We start from the raw sequence: 20,160 nt of genomic DNA on the forward strand, positions 1-20,160 counted from the left end.
TTATATTAATTGCAAGAGGATCTCTAATAGTGATAGAAAGGGATAAAAAAGATAATAATTGTAGATTTCATGTACTAAGGGGCCACTGGCAAGGCAGGAGGATTACACTGGCACGTATTTATAGGGTCTATATTAGAACATCAAAGTTTCAAAACTTCGAATGTTCTAATATCGAACCATATTCAGCAAAAGCTGAAAACATCAAACATACAGAACAGCAAATTTTTTCCTAGGGAAAAAATTTGCTGTTCCAAAACACATACACACAACACAAGCACATCAAACAAACAGCAATCAACACACATACACCTAAAATCTTACACCTAACCCTACACTAAACTATACACACACCACTAACTATCCACTTACCTTAACCCAAACCTTAACCCTAAGGTCCGTCACTATCGCACACTCACCTCACCCCACCCTAACCCTCACCTCCACACAATCGCACACATACCTAACCCACGCCCTAACCCTAACTCACCTAACCCAGCCTAACCCTCACATTCACACAATCGCACACATACCTAACCCGCACTCAATTGCGCACTTACCTGAACCCGACCCGTAACTTTCCACCACAGCGCTGAAAATACCGAAGCAACAGAAACGGACAACCAAATTCTTTCCTTAGGAAAAAATGTGGTTTTCTGTTGCTTTGATATTTACAGCTTTCGCTGAATAGGGTTCAATATTAGAACATTCGAAGTTATGAAACTTTGATGTTCTAATATAGACCCGTATTTATATTCCACCTAAAACTGCTGCATTGGAACTTAAGAAAATTCTGGTAGAAATAATCGGCTTTCAGCAGGGAATATCACTTGTAGGTGGAGACTGGAATTTGATTTGCAGCAGTGAGGATGTATCGGGGGGGCTCAGAAGTGACAATATAATAAGAGGGTAGATTTTTTGAAGAAATTTATGAAAATATTTGGCATGGAATATGTGAATTTACATATTATTCCCCAAGATACAAAAACTGGGATAGGCTAGACAGAAATTATATTTCACAGGAACATGTGCATTTAATTGAAAGTTTTGATATGTATTCAATAACTATTTCAGATCAAGTGCCAATAATAGCTAAAATAAAAATGCAAGGTAATGAAATAAAAATGAGACACTGGCACCTCCCCACCTATCTGTTAAAAACAGAGGCATTTAAGGAATTGTTTGTGATGATGTGAGGTAGTGCCACCTATGCCAGAGAGAGTAGGGCAGTGCATGTGTAACATATGCCAGCATAACTAGCTGGAGTTGTGTAAACAATTTTATGTCATTTGGATAGCAGATTGATTTGTACAGATGTTTGTGTTAAAAATGTATTTGTAAAGTCGCTTGTGTTAAAATTGTGTCAACAGTGGGTCCTGCTGGACAGAAAAGAAATATACATGTATGTCAGACTGTATTGTTAACTGTTGAAGTGTATATATTTTAACAGAGGATACTGGAAGGGCAGGGGTTAAGCTCAACCCAGCTAACCTTAAGAAAAATAGCTTGAAATTAAATTACTTGGTTTAGGTCATAATGATTGTATCTCACACATCTGAATGCAGCCAGAGACACAATGTCTGGCCTGGGATCCTGCTCTTATTGTCATTAGTGGTAAACTAATTGCTACCCTGGGGTACCACAGAATGGCTGGTTAGACTCTGCAGGAAGGATGAAATGGTTGGAATTGTTTTACAGTCTCCAGATGCTGGAATAAGTTTTAGCAAAATCCTAGGTGTATATTATGACACATCTGTGCACGATCCTGGCTCAGCCTCTAGTTAGAGAGGGTAGTGTGGGAACCTTAGAATCACGTGACCAGATGTGATGTCATTCTGTAGCCAGCACTGAAACTGTATTTAGATATTAGTGAGAGATGTGATAGTGACACTCAGCACTCTGTTTTGGAACTGACAAGACCACTCATACACTTCACCTTGCCTTACTTTAGTAAGTAACCAATAAATAGTAATTCTTCAGTCAGTTAGGAAAATATAGCGACACTAGTTAAATATTGTTTTTTCTGTATCCACTTGAATTGTTCCATCTGTGTTATTTTTCATATTTCCTGTGAATTGAAACTCTGGTGTTTATTGTAAGTAGATATTCAGTATTTTCATGTTATTTATTTTATTATTTATTATTAAATATATCTAAACCTTTCATCTTGGCTGGTCTTTTAAAATGGTTTAACCTTTGAGACTAATTGCATTTATTTGGTGGCACTGTGACTTCATGCTCTTGAAAGTCTTGCTGCTTGGTTAATACTATAATTTGTATAAGTATTAATTTTACTAAGAGTAATTGGTGTATTCTGGTAAGAACCTTAAACTAGCTGGCTAGTGGCAGTGACTCTACCTTATAGGTGGAGGTGGTATAGCGGGTAAATCTTTATCAGCCTTTCCCAGGTATGTGTGTGAGTGTGTGAAAATCAAATCTCAAATATGAGTGTCAACTTGGAACATAGACACAGAGCAATGTCTTCTGCAGTGAGAAAGGTGGAGTCTTATTTGGGGCCTGGAGAGGAAACCCAGCCCCAGGACTGGAGGGTGCTCTCTGTGTGCTCTTAAGGGAACTTGTGTTTGGTACAGACAGCTGCATCTGAAAATATTGTGTGCATCCTAAGTGAATGTTCCCCACTGGTGTCAATGGTGAGGACTGAGGCTCCTTGATTGCTGGCCCAGAGGAGGGACATCACATAGGTAATGGAAATTATTCAGAAGTTATTAGGGAAAATAGAAATTTCTTCTGAAAATATGGCTACAGAGTGGGATAAAATTAAAGTGGATTTTAAAAATAGAGTGGAAATAAAAGAAAGAGAGATATGGTTAAGAAGTAACAAGAATTCTTTAGAGCCTGACAAAGATTAAAGTATTGCAGAATAGGGGGAATCTCACAGAACAAGAAGAGAAGCAATTGTAGAATGCTAAAAAAAAAATAAGGGATTACCTCAACAATACTGCATGAGTTTAGAAAGACTGCTGTTAAACAACTGTTTTTGATAATAACTCCGGAGCACAAAAAACTTTTAGCACTTCTACTCAGGCAACATAATGTACAAAGGGTTGTCGCCAGGCTTAGGGAATCTATAACAAGGAAGATAACCAGAGATCCTGTAGATGTATTAGAATATTTTGGAAATTTTATTAAAATCTCTATAAAACAGAGAAGTATGGAACTCAAGAAAAGGTACAAATGGAAATGCTTATGCAAGAATTAAATATCCCAAGATTAGAGGTAGACAAGGCTCAATTACTAACAGTTCAGATAGGAGGAGATGAGATAAAAATGGTGATGTATAACCAATTTACAGGAAAGTCCCCAGGAGTAGATGGTATTCATGTGGAAGTTTGGAAGCTAGGAGGAAAAAAATATAAAGATCTGGAATGTTTTGTTTAACAGTATTTTAAGATGAGGAGAAAAAACAACATCCTGGAAGAAATTGGTGTTGGCTGTAATACCTAAAGGTGGTACAGACCCATCAGATCCAGTTTCATATAGGCCCATTTCAATTCTAAATCAGAAAAAATTAAGCCAGCAAGACATGACCCAGTAAAAAGACTGAAATTTAATTAATAAATCCAAAGGACAGCAAAAAATTGCACAGACCGGTTTCGGCTGGTGTCACATACACAGCCTTCATCAGTGTAACACAAGCAAAATCAAAGCTGTCATATAAATACACTCCACACAGTTGTGATTGGTCAAAACTAAAATTTGTCATTCAATCCTGGTGGGAAAAGACCACCTAGTTTGATAATCCACTTTTTTTCTTTTTAATTTAACAAAGAATGCCAACCAGTTTTGTTAGATTTTTTGCCACGGATAATATCAATAACAGTAAAAAGAAAATTAGCAGATGGATGTGTGAGTTGATGTTTATATAATGTATTATTTAGTCTGCCTTTTTTGATGTTACTAGTGTGCTCAGAGATTCTAAGCCGGAGTGGCCTAGAAGTTTGGCCTATGTAAAAAGCCCCACATGTACATGTTGCCAAATAAATTAGTCAATCCGAACTACAATTTGCAAAGAACTTTATGTCATATACAATAGGGGAGTTCCTGCTTGTGAATTCCTTGGTTTTAGATATTTTGGGGCAATTGATACAGTGTCCACAGGGATAACATCCTACAGGAATGGTACCAGTAATGGTAGTTTGTATAGGTTCTAATCCTCCAATGTCATGGGAATGTTTGTAATGACTAAAGGTACTGCCTAAATTTCTGCCTTTCCTGAAAGAGAACAAACATTTAGGGGGAACAATTGAAGATAAATCATTATCGTATAATAGAAGATTCCAGTGTCTGTGAATACTCTGGATCAGAGCATCAGAATTTCTTCCATAAGTGGTAGTAAATCTAATGGGATGAACAGTTGAAACAGTATCAGATTTATAAGTGAGTAAATCTTCCCTATTCATATGTCCAACTTTGTGTATTGCATCAAAAACATGACCCATCTTGTATCCCCTGGTCCTGAAACGGCTAGTCAAATCATTACTTTGTTCATGATAGGATGTTTCATCAGAACAAATTTGTTTCAGTCTGATAAACTGAGATTTTGGAATGTTTTTAGATATATGTGGAGGATGAAAGCTGGAAGCATGTAAAATGGTGTTATATTCCGGGTGTTTCCTGTATACTTTTGTACCTAAGGTGTCATCAGGTAATCTATTGATCCAAGACATCAAGAAAAGTGATGTTGTCATGATCATAGTGTAGAGTAAACGCAATACCCCATTGATTGTTGTTGAGATATGCCAGGAAATCATACAACTCATCTAGTTCACCCCTCCATACTGCCCAGCAATCATCAAGGTATCTTCTCCAAATATCAAGATGTTCTAAATAGATATTATGTTCGGAGTTATAAATCAAATCTTTCTCCACATAAGCCATAAAAAGGTCTGCATAAATGGGCGCAAAGAATGAGCCCATAGCGGTACCCTTAGTTTGTCAATAGCAAACATCTTGATAGAAGAAAACATTATTATTCAAAACATATGATGCCATATCCAAAAGAAATTCATTAAATTCACATGAGTATAATCCAGAAACATCCAACCAATAAGATAAAGATTCTAAGCCCCCAGAATGAGGAATGTTTGTATATAGTGCACTAACGTCAAAAGTGCACATCCACCAATCCGGGTCCAGTTGTGTATCCTTAATGATCTGTAGAAAATTGGTAGTGTCACGTAATCGTGACCGAATAAATGGTAAAAGAGGTTTTATTTTGTCAGTCAGAAAAAGGGAAAGGGGTTCAGTGATATAACCCCTGCCTGAAACAATAGGTCTTCCCGGGGGATGTGTGGGATCTTTGTGTATCTTTGGTAAAAAGTAAATATATTGATTAGAGGAATCATGAACTAACAATTGGTGCATAAGATTGGTATCAATAATACAAGCATCTTTGGCATGTGAAGGAAATTGTTCGATTTCATTTTGAAATCTGGAAGTAGGATTAATAACCATTTTAACATAATATTTTTCGTTAGACAATTGCCTAAGAGCTTCCTGATTGTAATAGTTCCAATCTAAAACAACAACAGCACCCCCTTTGTCTGCTGAGATAACAACAATATCACGATTGTATTGAATATTTCTGATAGCTTGTTGTTCTTGAATAGTGATGTTGTTAGGTCGACAATCAGAAACAGATCGCACATAATGAAGATCCTTAAGAATATTATTCTGAAATTGTGAAACAACCGGGTGCATAGGTGGATTAAATTGTGATTTATGATATGTGAATTTATCTGAAACACCAAAATCGTTAGTAGAATCAAAAAACATTCTTAGATTCAATAATCTACAAAAAGATACAACATCCTCTGCAAATGAATCTTCACTGACAAAAAAAACAGGGACAAATGTAAGACCTTTATTAAGGATAGCAACTTCAGTAGGTGATAAGACATAGCTTGACAAATTTAAAACATTGTTATGTACTGGTAAATCTACTTGGTCATGACATGGTGTAGTAAATCTTGAATGACCGTTATGGCCTTTATGTTTCCTCCCCCCTCTTTTATACCTGCTCCTAAAGGGGCACCAAATAGGTGTTCTCTTGGGGGTGGGTGACCCGGAAGCAGTCGGCAGCTCACTCTCAGGGCCTGAGGACAGTTCCTCCATGTAGGAACCTGTATCTGAGATATAATTATGCTTTAGAATAGATTTGGGTCTTTTTCTTTTCGAAGGACGGTTATGTTGGATATTAAATTTGACATGTTTGATTACATTGAATGGATTATTGCCTTGATAGTCCGCCAAATCCCTATTATATTTTTGAATTTTCTTTGTTTTGAGTTGGGTCTCTAAGTTATTTAAATCAGAAGCCACCCTGTCAAGTTGTTTAACAAAAAAGGGTTCTTTTTCAAAAGATTTAACGTCATTGGCAAGGCCAAGGACTGTATTGACTTCCTTGTCAATTGTGCGCTCATAATAATTATTGAGTGCCTTTACAAAGGACATACTTGCTTGATGTTGGATTCTTGCCCATTCTTGTGATAATTCTTCATCTATGTCTGACACTAATGGCTGAATCCTTACCCTCAAACCCCGTGGGGTGATGTTTTTTGTGATATACGCTTTAAACAACTTAGCGTGCCAGACATTCGATCTCAATATTCACAAATGTTTATGAAGTTTGTCAAATGCAAGGCTGCAAGTGGCTTCGGACCCTATAGCTGCACCAGAATTTGTATCATCAGTAATAGAGCCCAGACCAAATACACTCAAATCTTCTCTATCAGAAGATAATCCAGATACTAGAGTTATCAAATCCATTTTGAAGGGTACTAGGGCAACCAAAAAAAGATAATAATAGCAACAAGGCTACGTCAATCAGTGAGACAATAATAGACCCAATTATGGACTACATCTCCACACACAAATAGGTCAAGATCCAAAAAGTAGCAAAGTTATCACTTGGCAAGTGAAGACCAAAATATATGTCAAATTGGCAAGGGTGACTAATTGAGAAAGTAAATCCGAGATCCACTAAAAAACAAAGAATGGCAATAACCCATAGAATCTAGGAAAAAGAGGGGCTAGACTATCAATGGCAATACCCAAAGGTCCTTCGATAGGAAATCAAACCCCCAAACCTAATATGAAGATGATAAAGTTTCCATATAATACACAAAATGGATCAATAAGATGATGTATATAAAGGAGGATAATAATACAAACCATGTAATGTTATAAGGAACAACTGTAAAAAGCCCATATGAATATGTAAGCATACGTCAACAGCGATAAGTGTCTGTAGAAGAAAAAAGAACTTAAGACACCAATTCTGAGTTCGGGAAATATTATACTATGGATGTAAAAATAATATATAGTGAAAAAATATATACATATAAGAAAAATGTAGCCAGATAATTATTTTAGCCACATAAATAATAATCTAGTATGAATGTCAAGAACTGCATATTAGTGCCCAAAATGTATAAGGAAAAAAAGGGAATAACTCCCCTAACATCTAAGTGGTATTCGACAATCCTTACAACATGCTAAAGGAACTGAACAACTTCCCCACCTATGCACTAACAATAAATATAATTGAACCAGTATATATAGATCAGCAATGATGGTCAAAAATTGTATACCAAATAGCTAACAAAAGTTGGTATAAATACTGTAGTTGTGGTCCCAAACAAGAGCTACCTTGAAAAGAAATATTAAGTAGCAAATATAAAATAGCGCCAGTGATATAGCTCACATGGTAGATACTAATAGAGTGAACCATCAGCAAAGGCACAATACATGATGAACAAAAGATATGCACAAAAAACTATACACACAAAATGGGAATGAGAAGTAAAATATATGTACTAGATCATAAGTTAAGCTTCCTAATAATGCGCTAAGAATACAGACAGTGTCTTGATGTCTGGTTAATCATTCCCCAGTGTGTAAATCCAAAGAAGCAATCCTGAAAACAAGGCAAAATAATAACAAACAGAAAAACAAAAAAAAAATACACGGATATATATTGAACAATACAATATATATAGTACAAAACAGTATTGTATACATATGACTTGAATAGAAAACCGTAGAAAAAAGTCTTTGGTAATAAATTCCGAATTGTGAATTGCAGATGGAAAAGCCAAGATGGCGCCAACTGTATATCACCGGACGTATGCCTGAGTTCGAAGAGGCAGAAAAACACAAAGTCCCAAAAGGGAGACAACAATAATCAAGTTCAAAAAAAGGCAAATGTTAAATGTCATCTGCAATAGCACTTGACAAAATACTAATTCAACAGAAAAGTCATGTGAAAAAAATGTTCATTTCCATGGTCCTCTGAATAAGAAACAGCATATAGTTGATAACAAAAATATAAAGTATTGTGTATATGAAGGATTAGTCAAACCATACTAGTACCACAAGCACCAATCACATGTAATGTCCTCCATATAAGTCTGCCAGTTTCGAATCGCACCAAGATGGATGTAAAATGTATCCCCGAAAAACAAGTCAGCAGCAAAAAGCCTCAATAAATTGTTCGAAACCCTCGCATTAACAAGAGCAATACATACTGGATATGGATATCCTCGGCAGAAGTAGTTCGCAGGAGAAAGCCAACTATGTTCAGACGAACATGAAGATTACAGCATAGCCAGGCCAAGCGAGTAAGCTGCAGACTGCACCGTCGTCACACCACCGAATAACCGGAAACTCAAGGGCAGAGAGGAGGCGGAACTTCCTGTCGTAAATCAATCCACCAATAGAAATAATGCACGGATGGTGCATTGAATATACTCCAGTATAATGACAATAAATGTATAATCCAAACTAGAAAAAATATAGTCCAAACGAAAAAAAGATGAAAGCTACTGCCAAGGTAAAAGTGTGTAAAAATACACGAAAACAAGCTGAAACATCAGCAAAAAAATAAATTAACCCAGGCAAATAGTCATTGAGCAGCAAACAAAAACTGGTTGAACACAGTTATGGAATTTCAAATAGAATGTGGAGAAAGCAAAAACAACGTGCTCTCCAATAGTAATATATATTTGAAAAATGAGGTTTGGTCAAAACCAAACAACACAGTGGGTCTAGGCTTCCAGCAAACACAAAACCAAAGTCATGTACCAAAGAAAGTTTGCCCGGAAGCAACTTCACGGCTCAGGGAAAGCCAAATCAGAAAAAATTAAGCCAGCAAGACATGACCCAGTAAAAAGACTGAAATTTAATTAATAAATCCAAAGGACAGCAAAAAAATTGCACAGACCAGTTTCTGCTGGTGTCACATACACAGCCTTCATCAGTGTAACACGAGCAAAATCAAAGCGGTTATATAAATACACTCCACACAGTTGTGATTGGTCAAAACTAAAATCTGTCCACCAAAAAGACCACCTAGTTTGATAATCCACTTTTTTTCTTTTGAATTTAACAAAGAATGCCAACCAGTTTTGTTAAAGGCAGACTAAATAATGCATTATATAAAGATCAACTCACACATCCATCTGCTAATTTTCTTTTTACTGTTATTGATATTATCCGTGGCAAAAAATCTAACAAATCTGGTTGGCATTCTTTGTTAAATTCAAAAGAAAAAAAGTGGATTATCAAACTAGGTGGTCTTTTCCCACCAGGATTGAATGACAAATTTTAGTTTTGACCAATCACAACTGTGTGGAGTGTATTTATATGACAGCTTTGATTTTGCTTGTGTTACACTGATGAAGGCTGTGTATGTGACACCAGCTGAAACCAGTCTGTGCAATTTTTTTGCTGTCCTTTGGATTTACTAATTAAATTTCAGTCTTTTTACTGGGTCATGTCTTGCTGGCTTAATTTTTTCTGATTTGGCTTTCCCTGAGCCGTGCAGTTGCTTCCGGGCAAACTTTCTTTGGTCCATTTCAATTCTAAACCACAATTTCAAAAGTGTTTATGTCAATAATGGTGAAAACTATGGCAAAGGTGATGCCAAAATTGATAGATATGGATCAATGTGGTTTTGTGGAGGGGAGGTAAATATTTGACAACATTAATAGAACAATGATCCAGTGGGATGCAGAAGTTAGAAAATAACACAGTTGTTGGTGGGTCTTGATGAAAATAGAGCATTTAACAGAGTAAGATGAGATTTTATGATAGGGGCAATGGAAGCATTTGCGTTCCCTGATAAAATTATAAGGTTGACTAGGATGATATATGAGGTATTGGAGGCAAAAATTAAAGTGGTTTGGTTCCTCTCTAAGTTTTGTTTGAGCAGAGGAACCAAGTGGGGTGTTTTGTTTCCCCTTTGTTGTTATATTTAGAACAGTTGGCAAAAAGAAAAAAAAAGGCAAGGGACTCAGAAATTCAAGGATATAATTGGTAGAGTAGTCAACAAAAGTTGGCTTTATTTGCAGATGATATTATTTTATACTTGATAAAACCAGAAAAGGCCATTTCAGTATTGTGGAACATTTTGAGACAGTTTCAAGTCTTTTTGGGATGCAAAATTAATGAAGATAAAACAAAGGCAATAGCTGTAAACTATTTACCCACAAAAAAATTGCTACAGCAATGCCCATATTTATGGTGACATGATAAAATTAAGTATTTAGGAGTATGGGTTAAAAAGGATTCTGTTATTGCATCCAAGGATATGTGGAAAAACGGATAATACAAAAACTGAGAAACTGGAAGCTCTGATTTATGGATATAGATAATGAGATACAAGCAGTCAAAACATTTTTAATCCCTTTGGTTTTATACACAGGTCAGGAGTATTTTATCAACCAGAAGATACGTTGCTGATAGCAATTAATAAAGAGTTGAAGGATTTTATCTGAGAGGGGATAAAGACAAGAGTCAAGTGGGATAAGTTGATCCTTCTAATAGAACAACGTTGTTTGGGATTAACTGATTTGAATGAAGATTTCAAAGCTACACAGTTAAGGCTCCTACACGTAGCAGAATCAGAAAGCTATAATTCAAAGTGGAAAAGGATAATGATGAAATGTGTGCGTGTGTGTGTGTGTGGGGGGGGGTGGCCTTAAGAAACAAGGAGAGACCAGGGTTTTGGATGCAGATCCTTAAGGAGAATAACAATAACAATACATAATACTATATATATATATATATATATATATATATATATATATATATATATATAAAGCAGAAAGTATTCTAAGAACTAAGCCAACATGGGAATGGGGAAAGGAGTTTCTACCAATAGGGCTGACTGCACTTAGGGATGCAGACAATAGGCAAGAGGGGGCTGGGCTGGAATTTACTGGAGAAAACTGCAAAGGAACCAAGGTATTGGGAACAAATAATTACAGAGAGAAAGGAAATAGAAAGGGAAGAGGCCAATAGTTTATCTGGACTACAGGCTAGAGACTGCCTTCCCTATGAAGGACTTGATATAAGAGTATAGACAAAGACAAATGAATAGGGGTATCCTAACTGAAGGACCAGCACTGGTAGAGTTTTTGGTAGAATCTAGAACAGAAGTTACTGTTAAAAAATGGATAATTAGTAGAGCATATAAAATATTGCATGATAACTATAAGAATCAATCAAAGGAGTTTAGAAAGGATTGCGAAGATAGATTGGATAAGCAATTTAAGAAGAAACAATTGGGGGGTATATGTATGACTCTCAAATATGCAACAAAGTCTAGAAGATTTATGATCTTTGTTTGGAAGTGTTTACATAGGTATTTTTATACACAAAGTAGACTTCAAAGAATTTTTCCTCAGGTAGATAGCAAATGTTGGTGTGATGCAGAAGAAAGAGGTAATTGGGAACATATATTTTTGGAGAGTAATGAGTTGGCAGATTTAAAAAAAAAAATCCCTACAGACTACTCTATCAGAAATACTGGGTGAGCAAATTGGCATAACTAAAGAAATTATTTTTTTTTAGCTATGATACAGAATTGGAATTGCCTAGACATAGTAAGGTCTTGCTGAGTCTAATTAAAGTGGCTGCCAAAAAAGCACTTACTAGAAAATGGAAATCAAAGCCTAAACCAACTGTACTAGACATAGTGAATATAGTAACAGAGATAGAACAAATGGAAATTGGATCTTTAGAAAGAGGTAGGAACAAATTACATAGAAAAAATGGGAATTATGGGAACACTGTATGCAGAATAATATTTTGGAGGAGGAATGAAGTTTAAAAGAAGGCAGGATTTGAATGAGCTATGCAATGTTTGATTGACAATGACTGGATAGATTATAATTGGTGTATAATGTATGCAACTAAAAATATGTCAATATAGTTTATTTTCATTTCTATAAAAGTATGATTGCCTATATCATAAGTGATAATTTAATAAAGATGATTCTTGTTTATTTGTATGCTCTGCTGTTTCTCTACTTCTACTAAACATTTTCTCTTATAAATTCTTGTCTTCCTAATTTCCACATAACTCCTTGGTAAAATTGGCTTATTTTATTTAATTAAGACAGGTATGCAAAACAAGCAAGTCAGAGTAACTACTGCCTTTTCTTATTGTTTCTGTAGACTTGCATATCTGTGAAATCAGGGCCAGCCCTTTTCATCATACTATTGCTATCCACCACTTTTCTGGTCTATTCTGATCCTCCCCCTCCCCACAAGAACAGTTGCAGCCTAATCAGGGCCAGTCTTTTTCATTATAACCTATAAACCTACTGATAGTCTTCCTTCATCTGTTTCCCGCTATGCTCCTTTCCCTTCCCCCAATTCCCTCCCACCCCCAGTGGTCCTACCTTTATTACAAACAGTAACCCCTCCCACCCTTCAACCTATAAAATCACCACACCTATACTTCCTCCTACAACTTCTAACTACTATCCCTCCTACTCAGCTAATATGTACAAGCACACCATACCTATAGTCACTGCATGCACACTCCTTGCATACATCACATCTTACCAAACCTCCACCATTCCTCCACTCAGCCACTACCACTGTACCACCACACACACCACCACTCATATCCCACCTCTACTCTACTACTCTCTCATCAGGTCAACAACCTTCCCAATACACCCTCTATATAGACTACAGACCACAGTACCTAAACTAAAAACAACCCCTCAACCTAACATAACCCTACCACCATAACCTATTGCCCACAGAACACAGTCAAAATACTTCCCTTATAAGCAAGCATATACAGAAATTGATAAAACTAATTATCTCATCCATATCCAACCTAGCACTCAGTGGAGACATCCATCCTAATCCTGGTCTCTCTATCTCCAACCCCTCCCCTCATAATCGGACTACAAACCACATTTCCCAAATCACAGCCAATAGAAAGCCAACCGACCTCCTTCTGATAAGCCTAAATATTAGAAGTATATGCAACAAGGTGCTTGAATTCCATGCCACCATAGACTTCTACTCCCCTGATGTAGTGATCCTTACAGAAACATGGTTAAAACCACACATTACTAATGAGCAAATCCTCCCTGTTGGTTACAATATACTAAGAGTAGACTGACTAAACAAAAAAGGAGGTGGTATAGCTATAATATTTAAGCAGCATCTAGACATCCAGATCTTAAAGTTAGCAGCTCCCCAAATAGGTAAGGAAGAAATAATATATGCCAACCTTAAAATAAACCAAAATAAAATCCTAAACTTAATAGGTTGCTACTTCCCACAACATCCCTCCACTTGAAAACCTCCTCAGCTGGACTACCCACCACCTACCCCAAGAAACTTTAATTCTAGGAGACTTCAACACTGACTGGCAATCCTGCTGTAGCAACTACCCAACCCATCATGTAAATCTTCATGGCTTCACCCAACTAGTCCAGTTACCTACTAGGATAAATAACTCCAACAAACACACTACCCTTGATTGGATACTAGTCAATAAGAGCTCCCAGTCATATATAGCAGGCTGCTTATCTGACAGCCTCAGTGATCACTCCCCACCCTTCTTACTAAGAAAACACCTTTATAAAGCAAAACCCATCATCTACCGTCAAATACGCAAAAAAACTAACTTCAACCCTCTCTCATTCAGCTCATCCCTAAAAGACTAACTGGCAACCTCTATAATACCTCAAACTAGATGATGCAGTTGACTACTTTAATAAAACATTCCTAAGCATCCTTAATTACTACGCCCCCATAAGACATTCCTGAACTAGAGCCCAACAATCCCCATGGCTACAAAAAAACACGAATCTGAAATGAAAAACAGGGATAAAGCATGGGACAACTGGCGCAAAACCAAAACCCCCTCTACTAGGCAAAAATTCCTAGAACTACGCAATAGAACCAAAAAGCTGATAAAACAGGACGAAATCCAATACTACCAGTCTGCCCTTACCTCCTCCCAACATAACCCCAAACAATTCTGGTCCTCAATAAACTCCATCCTCCACCCAGGTAAAGTAAGTACACCCACTCCTAACTTAACTTACTCCTCCGAAAATATTGCTACCTCTTTCAACAATCACTTCACACAAACCGTACTATCACTAGTTAGACAACACAACCCCACCATAAATCCATAAACTAACAATCTCCCAGCTAGCTTCTCTTTCTCTCCTATTTCTACCTCCAAAATAAAACTGCTACTAACTAAACTTAAAACCACCAGATTAGCAGCAGACATCCTCCCAGGTGAATAGATTCAACTTGCAGCTGACACTCTAGCCACCCTGTATCACTCTTTATTAACAGATCTCTGTCAGAAAGTTATGTTCCTACACTATGGAAAGTCTCACACATAATTCCCCTACACAAAGGAGGCCCCTCCACAGATCTAACCAATTACTGCCCCATAGCTATTCTCTCGCCACTCTCCAAAATACTAGAGAGATGCATTCATTCTCAAGTCTCAGATCACCTCCTTGCTAACAACCTCCTCTCCAACACACAACACGGTTTCCGATCTAACCATAGCACCACCACCGCCTTACTCTCTTTCTCTAACACTATCCTACAAAATAAAAATGCAGGTTCTCTCTCCACAGCTACCTTCCTAGACCTCTCTAAAGCTTTCGATATGATCCCACACAAACAACTCATCTCTCTTCTCAATAACCTATCCTTCTCTCAACCAGTCATCAACTGGTTTCAGAGTTACCTATATGACCGCCAACAAGCAGTTGTTTGGCAGGACAACCTATTCCCCCAACTACCAGTCTCCATAGGAGTTCCATCCTGGGACCCCTACTCTTCTCTATTTTCACCAATAATCTAGCCTCAGCCACAACACATGGCACACTCATACAATACGCAGATGACTCAACCATCATCTGCACAGCCCACTCCCTACCAGAACTGCAGAAAGTCACACAGGAAGCATTTTCTAATATTGAAACTTGGTTATCCGATGCCCAACTAATACTCAACCCAAACAAAACAAAATTACTAATCTTCCAACCCACCAAACTTACCCTAGACAGCTCTCACTTTAACATCACAGCAAAAGACAACACCACCATCCATCCTACAGAACACACCAAATTACTAGGAGTAGAAATAGACAATAAACTGAACTTTGACATTCACATTTCTATGACCATTAAAAAAGTGCACAAAAAACTAGGAGCATTATATAGAAATCAGCAACTACTTACCAAAGCAGCTAAAATTTCAGTAGCAAATTTTCATCTTATCTCTACCCTACTCTATGCCTGTCCAATATTTACTAACCTTAGACAGTGTGATCTAAATAAGCTCAAAACCTGCTACAACAAAATCGCCAAATTTGCCACAGGGGCTTCCTACCGTACTCACCACTGTCTCTCACTAGCAGAACTGGGCTGGCTAGCGCTCCCCCACCTCCTTCAGTGGTACCAACTCACACTCGCCCACAAACTAATAAACCAACCACTAAAAGTCCCATCCCTCCAGAATCTACTCCAACCCTACATAACCACGAGACCACTAAGATCCAGCCACAAAAACCTCCTACAGGTCACAAGAGCCATTAACTCTGCTGGAGAAGCATTATTCTCCTGCACTATAGCCAAACTCTGGAACTCCCTCCCATCCTCAATTACCACTGTAACCTCTTGCACCCACTTTAAATCCTTACTAAAATCACACTTCAAAACTTGCCAGATATGCCCTTGCAACCCCCCCCCCCTCTAATACCATTCACTCCCCCCACCCATTACCTCTCTCAGCACCCTATTAACAACCTACTCTTAGCAAGCTTGGCTACTCATGTTCCCAGCTACCTACCACATAATACTAACTTCTTGTAGCAACAACTGATAATGGCTGTTATGCAACTCAAAAACAGTTTATATCAATTGTTCACTGATGAATCTCAACTACATTTTAACCGTGTTTAGTATATGTCACCATATTTTAAAATTGTACTATGCTCTACAGCTGTTTTACATCTGTTTTCTTCTTGTCTTGCGTCCTTAACTGGACTAATGTCTATATTTAAATGCTATGTTTTTTTGTTGTTTTTTTTTTAACTGTATAATGCAAATAATAATGTGGAGCTTTTCTCCCCGGGCCTCTGCTGAAAACGGACCTGTGTCCAGTCGGACTCTCCCGGTCAACAAATGTAAGTAAATAAATAAATTGTTTAAAAAAATAAGACACTAAGCTGCTTATATTTGGCTTCATAGACACTAATGTACTCCTTTCACCATGATCAGTAGCATCATTTACAGTTCCTGCTTCCCCCTACCTGCTGACATCATCTTTTACCAAGCTATAATTCTAACAATTTCTCTGCACCCTGTTGATTCTTGTCTTCCAATGTTGACTTTGCTGCCAAACTGCATTCCAGATCCTCTGTATTTATTGTTTGAATCTACCCTTCATTGTCCAAGACACCCTCTATGACCTCAGTTATGGAAACATCATTCTCCATAACATCTCCACACAGCACAACTCCTTCTGCTACACAGTTATTCCTCCATTCCTCCTCCCCCCCTCTCCTGTCCTGTAATCACCATATGGCCTAGCCATAGCAAAGAGAAGGGGGAAGTTCCCCAGTGCCCTGGACAAATTTCTCCTAGGCAGTTAAGAATGTCACATTGGGTCTCCCCTGAAAAGAGGCTATGTGTCTAGCAGGACTTACCCAGTCAACACAGCATAAACGAAAAATAGATAAATAAATAATTAATTAAAATGTCCCTCTCTGAACTGTTTTGTTTCCGTAATTGGGGATATACCAGATTCTTTAGATTTGTTATTTTCCCAGTGTTTCCAGAGGTCCTTAGAAAGGGGCTAGTCCTTCTTAATAATTAGGTCATGGGTGAAATAGGGAACTTTAGCAACTGTTTGCAGGATCTTCCCAAAATTGGTTTGTATTTCCACCTGGGTAACTGGATAATGCCTTTTCTCCTTATGGATACAAATAACCTCAACAAATTTCTGGGACTGGGCTTTCTTTCTACAGATATACTGTTCTTCACTAGTGTAATCGTACTGCCAGAATCTGGTAGTCCCTGTAAACTTTTATCCATTCACTTTTATTAGGTATTTCATAAACTTTGTAATGGCACAATTACACTGCTGCTTCCTGTCCAGTTAATTGTGTGGGAGTTTTGGACTTACTTTCCCCCGCAACAGCATTCAGTAATATATCCCTGCTTGCCATATTTAAAGTCTAAAATAGACAGCACAATTCTCTTCACTCTAACCAGAGTTTTGTCTGTTGCTTTGTTGACTAATTATTTAAATAAATTTCCATAATACAATACTCTTTCCACTAAGATGACAATGCTTTTGCATCTTAGAGGTCCGCTTATCACATCCACTCTTTAATAATTGCTAGTAAAGCTGTCTTAAGCCTGTCTATAACAAGTATTTCTGCTATGGTACCTTTCCTGCCAAGACCCTCTGGACTGAGCTACAGTTTTACAATATGTTTTAGTTGAAACAGTTATGCTCTTACTGTTATGTTCCTAGAGAAAGCTCAGTTATGAAACGTAAGGGCTTGAGTCACAGAGGTGATGGTGACTCCTGCCCTTGCTAGCAGACTATTTCTTACTTTATCAAAATCACTACATTTCGAACTAGACATGTCCATATAAACACAGAAGGGCTCTCCAGTGAGTTGAGCTGCCTGCCAGTGTATGAAGCCAGCTGGAATGATCATTATTCCTGTGTAGATCATAACTCCCAGGCAACTGTTTTTATTCAGTGCACTTTTATTGTTGTGTTTGTTCTCCTTTACCTAGATTTATTAATATTTTTTTATAATTTATTTACTAATGTGTATAACATTATCTTCATGCAATAGCACTAAATCTTGACAATCGTTAAGAATACTAGACCATGGTATGGCTTCAGTGAAAGCAAGAAAATTATACTAGTTGCATAAGCATCAAGAAGCCTTTTTTTTCCTGCTGTCAGAAAATATCAAATCACAGAAGAGTCACACACACACACACACACACACACACACACACACACACACACATAGAAGAATCATTTGCTTTGACTATTTATTTATTTATTTATTTTGACTGAATAAATTCCAGCAGTACTTTGGTATGGAAAATTTAGGTTGATTACTAACTATATTGCTTTAGTAACATTTTTAGCAAATATGCAAGTTTACCTGCAATGGCTATAGCAATAATACATAGATGGGTTGTAATATCATCAGGTGGGCTCTGACTACCAGAGTACAGAGTTAACAAGTGTTATGCTTATATTGATAGACTCTTTAGAATTACGTTATCAGAACATTTCAATTATGCTACAGAAGAAATTACAGAATATGTGAATGTTCTGATTGGGGACCATTTCAGGTCATCCCTGTTAAGGCTGATTTGGACCATTTCAGGTCATCCCTGTTAAAGCTGATTTGGCAGTGCATCTAACTAGAACAGACCATGAATTGTCATGTATTTTACATTTTGTGAGGTGAAAGCTGGGCAACAGCAAAGATAGGTACATGTTTAAAGATGTTGCAGTGTACAAAAGTTGTATCCTATGGGAGATGTGAGAGGTTACCCCACGGAAACTCATAAAAGCTGTACTGAAAGAACTTAATACAGGTAAAACACTAGCTAGAAAAGTTGATTGATGGCCTCAGCTGGATGAAGACATTATAGGTATCTGTAAGGACTGAGTTTTGTGTCCAGTGCAACAGAAGATGCCCCATTACCCCAAGGAATTTCCATGTGGGTTTTGGAAAAGGTAACACACTGGATTTTCTGGACCATTTATGATTCATGATTTTGGGAAGTACATATTTAGAATGAATGTATGTATGTATTTATTTATTTATTTTACATTTGTTGACCGGGAGAGTCCAACTGGATTACAAGTCCATTTTCAGTGGAGGCCCGGGGAGAAAAGCTCCAAAAGAACATTTTTTTTTTTTTTTACAAAACATAGTTTTAAGGAAAGACTTTTAACATACAATTTCCATAGAAGAGACTTTGACATACATATTAACTAACAGATAGGATACATTTGTTTTCTACAATACAATATTAAATTTTAGAAGATATTCCTACGTTTGGGATTCCTGTGATAGACTTACTATCAGAGTAAAAGCAGAGAGACATAGAATAAGGCTCCGAGAGAGCAGATGATGCTCGCTATATAGTTGAGAAGGAGAAATTGATTTACTATATGCCTTTGCCTGGTTTTAGTTGAAAAGGATAACAAATTGATTCACAATAAGTCTTCTGTATGTATTCTGTATTTCTGAAATTGTAATTCATGTTACTATTAGTTGTTTAGAAAGACTTTAGCATATTGTTACTGACAGTGGAATATAATTAATATGAAGAGAATTTTTTTGTTCTGCTAAGGAAAATATTATATTTATTTCCCCTTAGTATACCACAGCATCCGGCCATCAGTGGTTTAGCCAAAGATTTTGTAAAAACATCAAGTCAGGTATAAAGAAACTATCAAGTACCTTATTTGAAAAGTAAAGATAAAATTTAATTTATTTTGTTATAATACAAAAATCTCTAAACCCTACTACAGGACAGACATCTCTGCAGAATTATTTTTTTGCATAGACATATCAGAACCAGACTGAATGGGACAATATTGAGTGTGAATGGAATTGCTGAAAAAAGAAATGTTACTTGTAAATGTTTCACCAGGACAACTATGTGAAGGACAGAACAGTTTGTGAAAAGGATTTAGTGTAGCAATGAACTACTACTCAGGGAGGTCCTAAGTATACCCTGTAATTGTCACAGAAAACACAGGCCTAATTTTATATTTGAGTTCAAGGAACTTTTTTTTTAC

This window comes from Protopterus annectens, chromosome 7.part0, assembly GCF_019279795.1.
Source record: "Protopterus annectens isolate FY-2018-M chromosome 7.part0, PAN1.0, whole genome shotgun sequence".
In the NCBI taxonomy this organism is placed as follows: domain Eukaryota; kingdom Metazoa; phylum Chordata; order Ceratodontiformes; family Protopteridae; genus Protopterus; species Protopterus annectens.